Genomic DNA, 12,878 nt, shown 5'->3' on the forward strand with positions numbered 1-12,878 from the left:
TAAACTAAACTAAACTAAACTAAACTAAACTAAACTAAACTAAACTAAACTAAACTAAACTAAACTAAACTAAACTAAACTAAACTAAACTAAACATAATCTTTTTATGACTCAACGTTTTTTTTCTTAGTCACAATTCATTTAGTTTCATTTAGACTATTATTCTTATGGATATATTCTGTTCCCATCTTAATAGATACCACACAGGATTAATTTGCCCTTTGATCCTGGCCCACTGCAGGGTCACAGAGGACACATCAAGCCTCCTTTGTTACAGGGAAGGTCTCAGGGACTTCCCCGTGAATCTTTACATTTCTGCTTCTATTTTTGCAACATATTTTTCACCCTACATGTTCTCTTCCTAGTGTCCATCCTGACACATCATAACTTCTGAGTTACACCAAACGACTAACACCCTTTTAGCTCCAGTGGCCGAATGCCAGTTTGCCTTATGACTCCAAGATTTTTGCTTTAATCGCTAATACTACTTCTGCATTACTCTAGATATGTTTATTGGATCCCAGTAAAGAGGTTAAGATGTGATATGTATGGTGGGAACATATTTTGGATGACTGTTGTCTAAATAGCACTTATTTTGGGAAGGATCTTGATTTCTCTTCCATGTTGTTGGAGAATCATAGATTTTTCTATGCTGGTATGATTTGATTTATGAACTACTACTACTAATTACAGTGCAGTCTTTAAAAAACAACAACATATCATTACAATTAATCAATACTTACTTTGGCAGTTTTGCTCACTGCATTCAATTACCAGTTCAACTGTGTTGTGGTGATTTAGAGGAACCTTTTTTAGGGTTATTTCCCATCTCATGGTCAATTTTAGGCCAAATTGAAAATGGCAAAGAGCTTTTAAGTAATGCTTATATTGTAGCATTTTTGATAGGATGTCTTTATTAACAATAATGCACAGAAATCATACAGCCTCATAGAAAGACAGATTATATTTTACTATGTTAGAAAGTGAATTAATAACACATTTACCACATTGAAGGGAAGAGATCCTGATGTTTTCTTCAATAGCCGAATTAAGGAAATTTGATCACAAATAAACTGGGATGATATACAGTCTTATTAAGTACATTCATGAAAAGCTAGTTTATTTCAATATATCAATTTACCAATTAAAATACATTATATTGATTAATTAAACAAAATGTATGTCTTTAGGCCTTTATTTGTATTGTTTGTGATGATTTTCCACTAACATCTAAAAAAGGCTAAGTTTAAGAATAGAAAAAGCTTAAAAACTAATTAAGTGATGCTCAGTAGTTGGAGGTTTGAAAAAAAGAAACCAAACATGGCAGCAAGAAGTTGGGTGTAGCAGGCTCCCCATTTGTTGAGAATTTCACTCCTAATCTACCGTCTCTTTGCATTTCTTCCACAATGCTATCCCTTTTTTCTATAACACTGTCAATAAAATCCACTAGTTCTGCAAAAAATAAAATAAAATACAAAAAATAAACAGCATATAAATATATTGATGTTAGGGAAAAACAAAAACAAAAAAACAAACAAACAAAAAAAAAAAAACAACAACAACTCAACATGGAGATCAGTGTTGTTCCAAACTGACTCAGGGTTTAAGTTTTGTTTTGTTTTGCTGAGTCTTGACTCACGCTATGGCAGCAAGCAGCTTTGGACAGGTGGCAGTTGGTTCCTGCAGGAATGTCACAAACCAATAAAACTATCCAAGCAGATTTTTACGCCATTTCACATTACATAATCAATAAGAAAAATACTTTAACTTTTTTTTTTCTACCTTCCAACTTCATTCTAGAGAGAATCCATAAGAATCCCTCTAAAGGAAATCATTCTAACAAATAAAAAAGGAACTCAAAATTAATTACCCTCCAATAATTACTTGGAAATTAAATGAGTCATGTAAAAGTGATGTTGAAACACTTGCAGACCTTCAGACAACACCTATTAAAGATTTAACTCTTCAACATCTTGATAAAGACTTTGTTTGAAGAGCAGTAATGACCTAGAAAGGATAATTCAAAGGCAATTACAGAAGACAATTAAAGGTGTGTATGAGGTCACATGTGAAATGTTTTTGTTCACTACAGTTACATAAAACTATAGATCATCATCATTCTGTTTGCTTACATTTTCTTTGAAAACAAAAGCACTTTTCTTGGCATGGTGCTCTGTTTACTTAGGTTCAATTGAAGGTGTCGACCTATTGAGAGATGGATGGAACAATACATGCTCTGCAACGTCGGACTGAATTCATACCAAGGCAATTATTGAGCTGAATCACACAGTAATCTGGCTTTGCTGTGGCTCTGCTTTGTTTCCACTAATGGCGCTGGTCATTCACCTGGCAGTTATCACCTCATTCATCGTATTCGTGTTGTTCTGCAGCTCTCTATTGCTTCTCCTCATCAGTGACAGTTTCTGCGTAATTGTTTCGAATCAATGCTGCCTGGAGCAAACAGGACTTTCTGTATCCATTCTCACGCAGAAGTCATTCCACTTTACCGAACCTTTTTAATACCTCCCCACAAAAACGGAGAATCCAATACTAACGCCTTCTTGTTGCGTAACCTGCTGTACCTTGTGAGTCAGTCATGGTTGGGGGAAACACTTTGTGCTGAATTAAGGTCACCATTAGGGAGAAGAAATCACCCTCTCAGAGTACAATACAGCACTGTTGATCATTAAAAACCAAATCGGCTCTTCTTGCAAATTTAATATAAGGAGATTAAGAGAAAACCTGCTTTTAAAGTGTGCCTCTTGCACCTGTTCGCATTAGACGTCGAGAGTTTTTATTGTATGTCAAGTTCAACGTATTGTAGCCTTACAGTGTGGATGAGAATTTTTCTTTCTCTGACTTATTGACTCAGTTCCAAGTTATGCAACCACTCACATGCCACAATAAAGGATTAGATCAAGTTTGAGAAGAAAAGCTTTATAATGATAAGAAGCAACAGCTCAGACAAGGATTTCTGCAGAATATTTCATATTTTGTTCTCCAGCTCAGCAGTTTAGTCTGGGTTAATTCTCTTATTTTATTATTTTTATCCATTTTTTATCTATTTTTTTGTAAAATAATTTTTTCATCCAGCTAAAGCCGTACCTCCAGCCCCTGAATGTCCCTGTCTTTTCCCACCACAGGCTTTTCCTCTCTACATTTCCTGTTTATATGACATACGCAGTCATAGAACTGTTACGGAAGCAGGGACTTGTTTCTGTATACAATACAGGCTTTATTTGCGCGCGTCAAAAGGATCCTTTTTTGACAAGATTTTATAAATATTGTCACTCTTTTCCACCATTGTTGATTTTTTCTTTTTCAAATTATCTGTACAAGCTAAAACAGCCCGTTTTTTTCCATGTGCATCTCAAATGAGAGAGCATAATTTATGCACTTCTAAAAGTCACATTTCTATTTATCAGTATGTACACAGCAGAAGTCGGAAAAGGGCTGGACTGAGGCGGCTGCGGAGGGAACAAGGAATGAGTCTGGAGGAAAAGGCGTAGCTGCTGCTTGTCAAGAGCTACTTCCACAGTTTTTGCCATAAGGTGCAATAAAACATATTTTGATAAAATATCTCCCTTGTGCACATAATAGGAACACATGCAACCATAGAAGAAAGCGACACCATAAAGATGAAGTGCAGAATAAAGCAATGTTAAAGAGCCCCTGCTGTTTTATACTTTATGTGTAGAAGTTTATTTAAAACTGCTATTTATTTATTAGTTATTACCATATTTTTTGGTAGCAGACAGATAATAATTATTTTGCACAAAGAATTTGGTCATTTTCCTTTACTTCTCCTTCAATCTCACAAATAACCTTACTTAACAAAATTGAAGCAAGAGTGAAGCCTCTATTCTTAAAAAACAGCTGATAAGACATAACCTGCGCTCAGCTAAAAGTTATTATCTTTATAATTCACTTTTGTTTTCCTGCAAAGTTCAAACAAATGCAGTTTGATTTATTAGGGAGTTACTCCGATTCAAGATGATCACAGCTTTTACTTTTGCTTTCTTGTCTCCAACAGGAACCTGTCTTCCTGACAAAAGGAATAAGTGAAAACCTTGATATAAAACTTATTCAGATAATATTTTCCCACATAACATAGAACTATGAAGCTAATAATCTATAATTACATATTTATAAATATCTAAACATTTCTGCACCGTAATCTCTTCCCTGGAAACGAGAAAAATTTGGCAGTTGTCTAAAACTGTTTTTCTTTACAAATGGGTTAAGATTAAAATACCTTTTGTAGTAAAACCATAGAATATCTGACTCTTTGGCATCATCATGTTACACATAGTAAACATATTTACTGGTATGGATTTTCACTGGAATGCCAAATGTTTTTATGTTTCCTTAGTATACTGTTTAACTATCTTTTAATGATACGCAGTCAGCCACCTTCTCTTGGCTGTGAAAAGTGATCCAGAAAGACATTTTGGAAATAATTCAAATTTCTATGAATAGTCATAATGTCAGACATACATCTGCTATGGATTCTATAGCGTTGTTAATAGGCCACATCAATAAAAAAGATAAGCTTTTAATTCAACCAAAAGCTAAACCAGCTATATGAATATGATCGCAGAGTGTATAGAAAACAACATTTTGTTTTGTACAGCTTTCAGACAGTGAATGAGCAGCAGCTTGGCAGGTGAAATTAACATTTCCATTCAAAAAAGTGCAGCAGTGATCAAATGTAAACAGAGGGGGAGAAAAAATGGTGCAAAAATGCATTGATACGGAAGTTGAGAGCATTTCAAGACAAATATATATTGTGCAAATATGCATTATTTTTGGTTGGGTGTTAGTGTGATGGAGAGTCGGTGACTTGATTTAGAGTTTTTTGGTTTTAAAACTTGTAGATTAAAAATGATTACATTTGGATGGAGATGTTAATTCTACACTAAACTTAGTTTGTATGAATTTAGCTTGTAAATAATTGCCAAAAATTTTATCTAAGATAAAAAAAATCCAGATAGCTGTAATATAAATCTCCCCAGTGGTTCTGATACACAGTTTGTCACCCATTGAACCAGACAGGGCGTGTAATCTGGTTGCTCCACACCGGGGATTATAGATGCCAGTTTTTATGGTCTATTTTGTGGTTGCATCCCCAGGTTCTCGTGAGACCGTGTGAAAACCCATACCAGGAGGAGAACTGAATTCAGCTACAATTAAGAAGGGAAGCACACCGACAATAGGAAATGGATATTGGCTCAGATTGAAGCATTGATTCAAACACAAGAGAGCATGTTGTTTTTCCAGATAAGAGCGATTTGTTTTGTGCTGAAAATAAGGGAAAAAACCCACAAGCAGGCCTGAAAGATGTGGGCCATTTCAACAACTCTAAATGGAAAAACAATATATCAGCAGCTCCATGGAAAAGATTGATAGCTGATATTTTGATCCAACTGCTTTGTCACTTTGAAGTGCTGCAATTTTCAGGCCAAAAACAGGATGGAAAGACACTTAGCACTGATAGAATGGAGAATGTGGTCGCTGTCATGTTTACTTCAGTCTGGTTCAGTGACTTTCATCTCTGGCAGTGCAGATGAACAGTGGTGATAGTGATGTTAGTGCTGAGAAACTGGCAGCCGAGAGAGGAATTTACTAATTTACTGGATGCAGAGGAAGAAAAAATATTTTTTTTATTGTGAGGCATCTGAAAAACAGCACAAAATTTAAGAATAATGATTTTAGGCATTTCAGATTCAATACGTCATCTTATCTTAAATATGACGTATTTAATAGTGTGTGTAATTACATGCTTTTTCTAACTGTAGGTTTTATCCTTGACCCTCATGTAGCTGTGAAATTGTTACGTAGGTTTTGTTTATGTTTTTAAATGAAGAAAGGAAAAAAAAGTGAGTGACAACTAGCAATTTGGACATACAGGCTCATTTGCAGGTTGCAGAGACCTCTATTCTTTTCTTTTACTTCTTTACCGTTGAGAAAATCCCCAATTGTGTGATACATAATACTAAAACCGGCAAACTGGTAATTAGGATTACTCTGCAAAATCCTGCCCTGTGCAGGCGGGGGGATGGGGGCCTAACATAGAATACAGGATGTATGCTTATGGATATATCACAATGTCCCTATTCATTAGTTTTGCTTATATATTTTATTAAAAAAAAGATTTAAACAAAACAAAACACAAAAGGAGAGAAAAAGTGGCACTGCTTTCCAACCTTGTTAACAGTTTTCTCCTAATTTATTTAAGCAAACTCCAGCAGAGCAACTTATGCTCTTTAAATAGGCTCTATCGCTGTTTTCTGCTATAATAAGCACCTTTAGGTTATCTGTTATTTTTATGAGTGTACTATGTTATTATGACCGCTGGAGACCTGGCTGTGCAGCCTGCCACCCTCCCATGTTTTTACAGTCAAACACCTGGTAACACACCAGCTCTGAGACAAAGAAATGCCTTTTTTTTTTTTTTCATAAGAAAAATTTGTTTTAGCTGCAATCTGTTCCATTCCTTGAGGTCTTTTCCATTTCCTTTATTCTGATCTACCAACGCAGTGGAAGTAGGGGATAATTGCTGACGGCAACAACAGCTGCAGTAGAGAAATAAAATCAAAAGCTAGAAGTGATATGCTAGAGAACCATTCTAGCATATCAAAAAATTTGATTTTCGTTCTTTCTTTAAAATTAGGCAAATATCAGACAGAATAGACAAAGAATCACCAAACATGCTCTCATTTTTGGTCCTTCGAACAAATTATTAAGATTTGAGCAAAATCATTCATTGTAGTTTTTGGTTCTATGTTTTATCATGACCAGCTTTCCATTTTTATGAAGTTTGCATGGCAAAAAGTTCAGTTTTGACCTCACTGTCATTTTTTTCTTAAAATAAGTGCATTTGTTCTTGTATTGAGGAGGTAAAAGATACATTTTGCCAATGGAACAAGACAATTTACATTTGAAATAAGAAAACACAATTGCATTGTCTTATTTCAAGTGGATTTTATCCAAATATCTTATTTAAGAGTAAAAATACTAATTTGATTGGTTAATCATCTCATTTACCTACTCAAAATAAGGGTAAATACACTTAATGTAAGACATCTTTGCTTGATTCTAGATTGTTTTTGCAGTGAGAATACTTTAAAAAAAAAATGCTTTTTCAAAACAGGCAGTCTGCCCTTTTGGAGGTTTCCCAGATGAGCTCTCTGTAACTGCTTCAAAGTTACAATTGCCCACTAGGCTCCTTCTTCAATTACTGCTCTGTTTTCATGCCTGTCTGGTTAGGTGGGCACAAAGGAGTATTAAAGGAAACCATGTACAGGTAAATGGGGTTCTGTGGAAAAACTTCACAGATGTTTTCTGTCCAGTCTATCTGACATGGAGCTATTTTGCCTGCTTTTACTCTCTAGAATAGAATAAAATAAAATAAATATAATTGACTGTCCCCAGTGGCCATTCTAGACCAAATATACCAGGGTGGGGCAATTTTTTTTTGTCATGGGTGCATAGAACAAAACAGTGAAACAATAGCAGGGCTATAGTTTCATTTGAAATAGGTGAGCCAAAGAGTCATTTGCAGTTTTGGAAACCTTAGATGTAGCAGATAAATACTGTAACCACATCTGAATATGACTGAAGCTAAAACTGCAACAATTTTTAAAATCATTATTGAAATAAAACTGTAAACATAAAGAACTGAAACAGGACTAATGGACCTATCATTTGATAGGTCATTTGCGCACTTTCGTCTGGTTTGGTCTGCCGCGGTTTTCGTAAACTCGTGAACGCGCTTTTAGGAAATCCTATACACTAATGTTTATGCTCTAAAAACATTCTAAATGACTTTGTTTCGAGTAAATTCTGGATGCTACCCACTCAGGACACTTGGAATACATTGGACGAGCAGTATGGAGGAATATTGACACGTTTTTTGTGGACTTTTATGGACCTTTCTGCCTCGGGCGCTATGGACCTCCATTATTTGAATGTCAGCAGACAGCAAGAAGCCTCCCAGATCTCCAGATGCATTTGAGATATCAAAAAAGTACTCCAGAGTGTTGTTCAGCATGGGGGTGAGTAGAAAATGAAGGCTAATCATGTTTTGGGTGTACTATTCCTTTAAAGTCCCTCTGTCCCCTACAACCTGCACTGTGTCCAGAACGCATTTTCTCAGCTGTAGATTAGCTGCTACTTCAATGTACCACACTATAGAAGATGGAGGATCCTATCTCAGGGTCAAAGCGGCTCTCATTAGCCCCCCTTTGTATTTTAAACTAGTTGTTGTTAAACTAGTCCGGTTTATTGTTTAGGTGAACACCCAGAATGTCTAAGACTCAAATATGTAACAAATGGCTCCCAGCTGTAATTGCATTGAAAATTAATTCATAAGTGTATCTCTGTAGGTGTTGTGAATACAAATGATTGCAAAACATGTTAGATTTCCATTTGTAACAAAAGTTTGAAGCCCATGGATATGGATATTTTTCCTTCCAATTTTAGACACAACTTTTCTGTTGCTTGATTCTAAAAATCCATATGAATTATATAGGGGTTTGCCGCTGTAACTTAGCCACAACTGTGAAACAGTTCAAGGGTCCGTTGCAAGGCGCAGTGCGAGCGATATGTGTGAACATATACTATGAGAATATAAAGGATCCATTTCAACACGTTAAACAAGTTAAACAAGCCTGGAAAAAAAAGAACATCGGTGTCAATCATGATTCAAAGGGCCTTCATATGAATGACCCTCTCTGTGCCCAGATCTGTGGCCCTTGATCCTTCCAGCTCTCATGTGCCACGTCGTGCCACTTTTTCACTACTATGATGGCCTCATTGTTAATGCACCCAATGGAAGTAATCAAGCGTATTCTGTTTATGCCTGAACACGTTAGAAGCGCAAGCTATGCATTACCATTACTGTGGCTAATACGTGACTCCTCTGCGGATGGCTAGAGATGACTGAGATACACAGGATTCACTGTGGGGTCTCCTGTACTATAAGAAAAAAGGAAAATGAATGAAACAAGAAGGAGCTAAGATGGTTACATAACTAAGACAAAGATAAGCAAATAAAACAAGTTGGATCTGGATTTATGCCATTTATCCTAAAGTCATCACCTCCATTCTTAGTTTCTCCTCTTCTTCCTTTTGCTTAAGTCAGAGTTGGTGGACCATTAAGAATTAAGCACACATTCTAGTACATGCGCTTGCTGAACAAGTCAGACGTTTAACACCATTGCTTTCCAAATTTACAGAAGACTGCATCTGAATAGAAGTGGGTGTATTGCAGGGTTGTTGTTTGGTTGTTTTACCTATTCAGCTTTTAAGCTGTGCAGTTTTTTTTTCCCATCCCATGTTATGGTTATGGTGTAATTAACTGATTCCCCCTATTAAATGCCACAATGTACAAACTCAGCACATACTGTTGACTCTTTACACTCTGTGTGAACAACAGACAGGTGTGACCATTAACAACAGGATGACGGGGTTCAACACCGCTGTCCTCCGCTGACTTCCTCTCACACCCCTCCTCCAAATTCAGACACGCCCAGAGCAACAAGGCACACAATCATCAGACCTTCAGTTTGGCAGCACCAGTTCTTCTCTGCTCTGAAGAATGCAGTTTACCTTAAATAATCCCAGATAACCTTGGAGGCTAACATGTGGCCTCCAAGTATATCTGTAAGGCTTGTTGATTTTAAGGATATCATTTCTAAAGGCTTTCTATCTGTTAGTTCTCTTGATTATCCTATATTTTCTTCTCGTCTATCTTTCTGGTTTCTGTTCTGGGCCAGCCCATGATATAATTGGTCCTGACCCCTGTGATGGCCCCTGTACTAAAGACACAATACTAGATAAGTTTCTTATGATATGTGCTGGCACAGAACTTGCAACTGATAGGTCCATTGGTCCTGCTTCAGCTTTTATGGTTACAGTTTTATTTCAATGATGATTTAAAATTGATTGCAGTTTTAATTATATTCAGATACTGTTTTTTAATATTTCTTTGCTATATCTGAGGTTTCCATAACTGCAAATGGCTCTTTGGATTACCTAATATTACCTCTTTTTATGGCAGATTTAGGAGTGAATGCTTGAAGACGAGTGTCTCTTTTTACAAATTCATAGTTTTGTGATTTAGGAATGGTGGTAAAATCTAACAAAAATGATTTAAAAATGATTGCAGTTTTAGCTTCAGTTATCTTCAGATACTGTTTCAGTATTTATTTGCTATATCTGAGGTTTCCATAACTCCAAATAGCTCTTTGGCTTACCTAATATTTCCTCTTTTTATGACACAGACTTAGGAGTGAATGCTTGAAGACGAGTGTCTCTTTTTACAAATTCATAGTTTTGTAATTTAGAATGGTGGTGAAATTTAACACAACCAGCAAGGGTAAGTGCAACAAACAAAAGCCTGTGCAGTGAAACCTGTTATTTTTTTATAGATTTAGAACAACTGTCATATTTTTGATCTGAGGCTTTAAGTAAGGTAAGAATCTTACAAATATAAATATATGTCCTACAGGGATTTTTTAACACTAAGGATTAACAATGCAGGTGTCCTTCTGACAGTAGCCTTTAAAAGATTTTAGCCTTTAAACAAGGGGAAATATTTTATAAGTATCATTCTTTGAAATGCCTTGTATATTTCCAAAAATATTTGAAGGTATAATTTCCTTACAACCAGCTTCCAGTGAAATTTCCCCACTTCTGTCCACACCATTAAGCCATTTAGATCCGTTTAAGAGGCTGAGTGGCAAATAAAGGCTCAAAATGAGTGATAATGGGTAATACTGGGCAATTGGTGGTAATCACAGTGCTTTTAAAGAGTATATGCGTGTAAGTAAACAGAGGGGTGGTTCTTTTCAATGCAGCTCAGCTGGACTACTCTCTCTTTCTCACAGGACAGCCTAGCAACGGGCTGTTTCTCCGTTTTTACTTGGGTTTGACCAAATAACTGGCCCTCACATCTCCACATTGGTCACTCATCTCTTTGTTTGTTCTCTTTTCACCCTTTGCCAAACATGCCAGATCTCCATGTGTCACAGGGAGAGGAAGGAAGGGAGAGAGGGCCTGCACATGATTTCCAGGGAGGAGAAAGAAAAAAACAAAAAAAAACATGCAGGCTTCCTATTTATCTGATTCACATTAAGTCATTTAAGTGTTATTTTGAGATCTTTGGTACAACCAAAGTATTTTTGTCTAAATCAGCGGGTAATGATAATTTTTTTTACTCAAAAAGTAGCATGGTAAGTATCAAAATAGGGTACAGCACTGGCCAATATAGGAATCTAGTATAGTTTAAATTACTTAAACTATACTAAATATATATATATATATACTAAAAAAGCAAACTTTGGGGAAAAAAATGAGTTTCCAAATATGCACAGATATCTCAGATCATTCAAGAAAACATGGATTGAGTTAATAACATTGAACGAAACATGATACCAAAAATTAACCCGAGCTTTATTAGGTACATTATTGAATCTAGGGCAAAATTTAAATTTACTTAATCCATTACTTAAGTAGGAGGGATGCATCATTGTCCACTGAAGACAGATTGGATTGTTATGGATGTACAGACTGCCTCTCTAATTCTTTTCTTTTTTCTTTTTTTAATGAAGAAGTTATAAAGTTAATTGCAGGCTCTGGTGGAGTGGAGTTAACCTGTCAACTATGGCAAATAAGCATTGGGAATGTTTTTTGCTTATGTTTTTAGGAAAGAAAGATCTTCTTGTATTTTTCAGTTCTAATTTAGACATTTAGCATTCCTCTTTACAGATCTTAAAGTGAACCTGGAACCATGCGCATGTAGCTTTTTTCACTCCCTTTTTTCACTTCTCATTGGTGGAGCACTCCTCTGAGACCTTCTCTTTCTCGAAACAACCTTTCATTTAATAGGAGAAATAGAATCCATTATACCTGAGATCTTAAAATTAAAATATAGTAAATCTAAGTATAGGTTTCAGTAGCACCATCCTTAAAGATATGTTTTCTTTTGGTGTTTTTTTTGGCTAACTGCATTACTATAAATAATGCATTAAAAAACAACATAACAGTGGAAGATAGGGCAACATTTGTTACCTTGGAACACCTTGGAAATGTTAAGACCTTTAGAAAGGACCAAGTCCAAAATATGTCCCTTTTTATGAGTTTGCTGTTTAACACATTGGGCCAAGTCAAAGTTTCTAAGAGTATCAGATAGTTTTATTGCACTTCTGTCTTCAAAAGGTGCAACAGATAAATAACCCAAACACAAAATGCCCCTGGGGAAACATGGTGGTGGCAGCATCATGCTATAATTCTTCATCTATATCACCAACTAGAAGATAACGCTGTTAGGAGTCCCATTTCCTTACACTTAAGAATTATGCACAACTTTATGTTGGTCTACAACATTAAAACCCAACAGAATTTATTGAAGTTTTCCGTTGTTTCACCAGAAACTATTGGAAAGGAATTAAAAAACTTGCAAGGTAATGTATCTGTTAAATCTCCAGTAAACAACTGCCCATTTAGAAAATTTGACCATCCAAACTCCACTCCAATAAGCCCACGGCTGACGCAATTGTACAAGAACACAAGAGAAAGAAAGTGAGCAAATTTCTTATCATTTTGAACAACGTTTTCAAGCCATTCAACAGGTTTGAAGCGCTCATTAGTTAGCAGATGTGACGTCTGCCCCAAATGTCCAGTCAGTCAGGCCACAGCTACAGCATAAACAGCTTTCCCTCACAACACCACAAACTGGGCCTTGGCTCAGGGGTTCTGGGGCCCGAGGGTGCCTTGTTTTACCAACAGCTCCAGTGCTGCAGGACAAGGCACCGGGCTTTGTTATGCAACAGGCTGGTGAGAATGAACAAGCTTCAGCAAAGTCTCTGTGAATT

This window comes from Cyprinodon variegatus, unplaced genomic scaffold, assembly GCF_000732505.1.
Source record: "Cyprinodon variegatus isolate N-32 unplaced genomic scaffold, C_variegatus-1.0 Scaffold236, whole genome shotgun sequence".
NCBI lineage: Eukaryota > Metazoa > Chordata > Actinopteri > Cyprinodontiformes > Cyprinodontidae > Cyprinodon > Cyprinodon variegatus.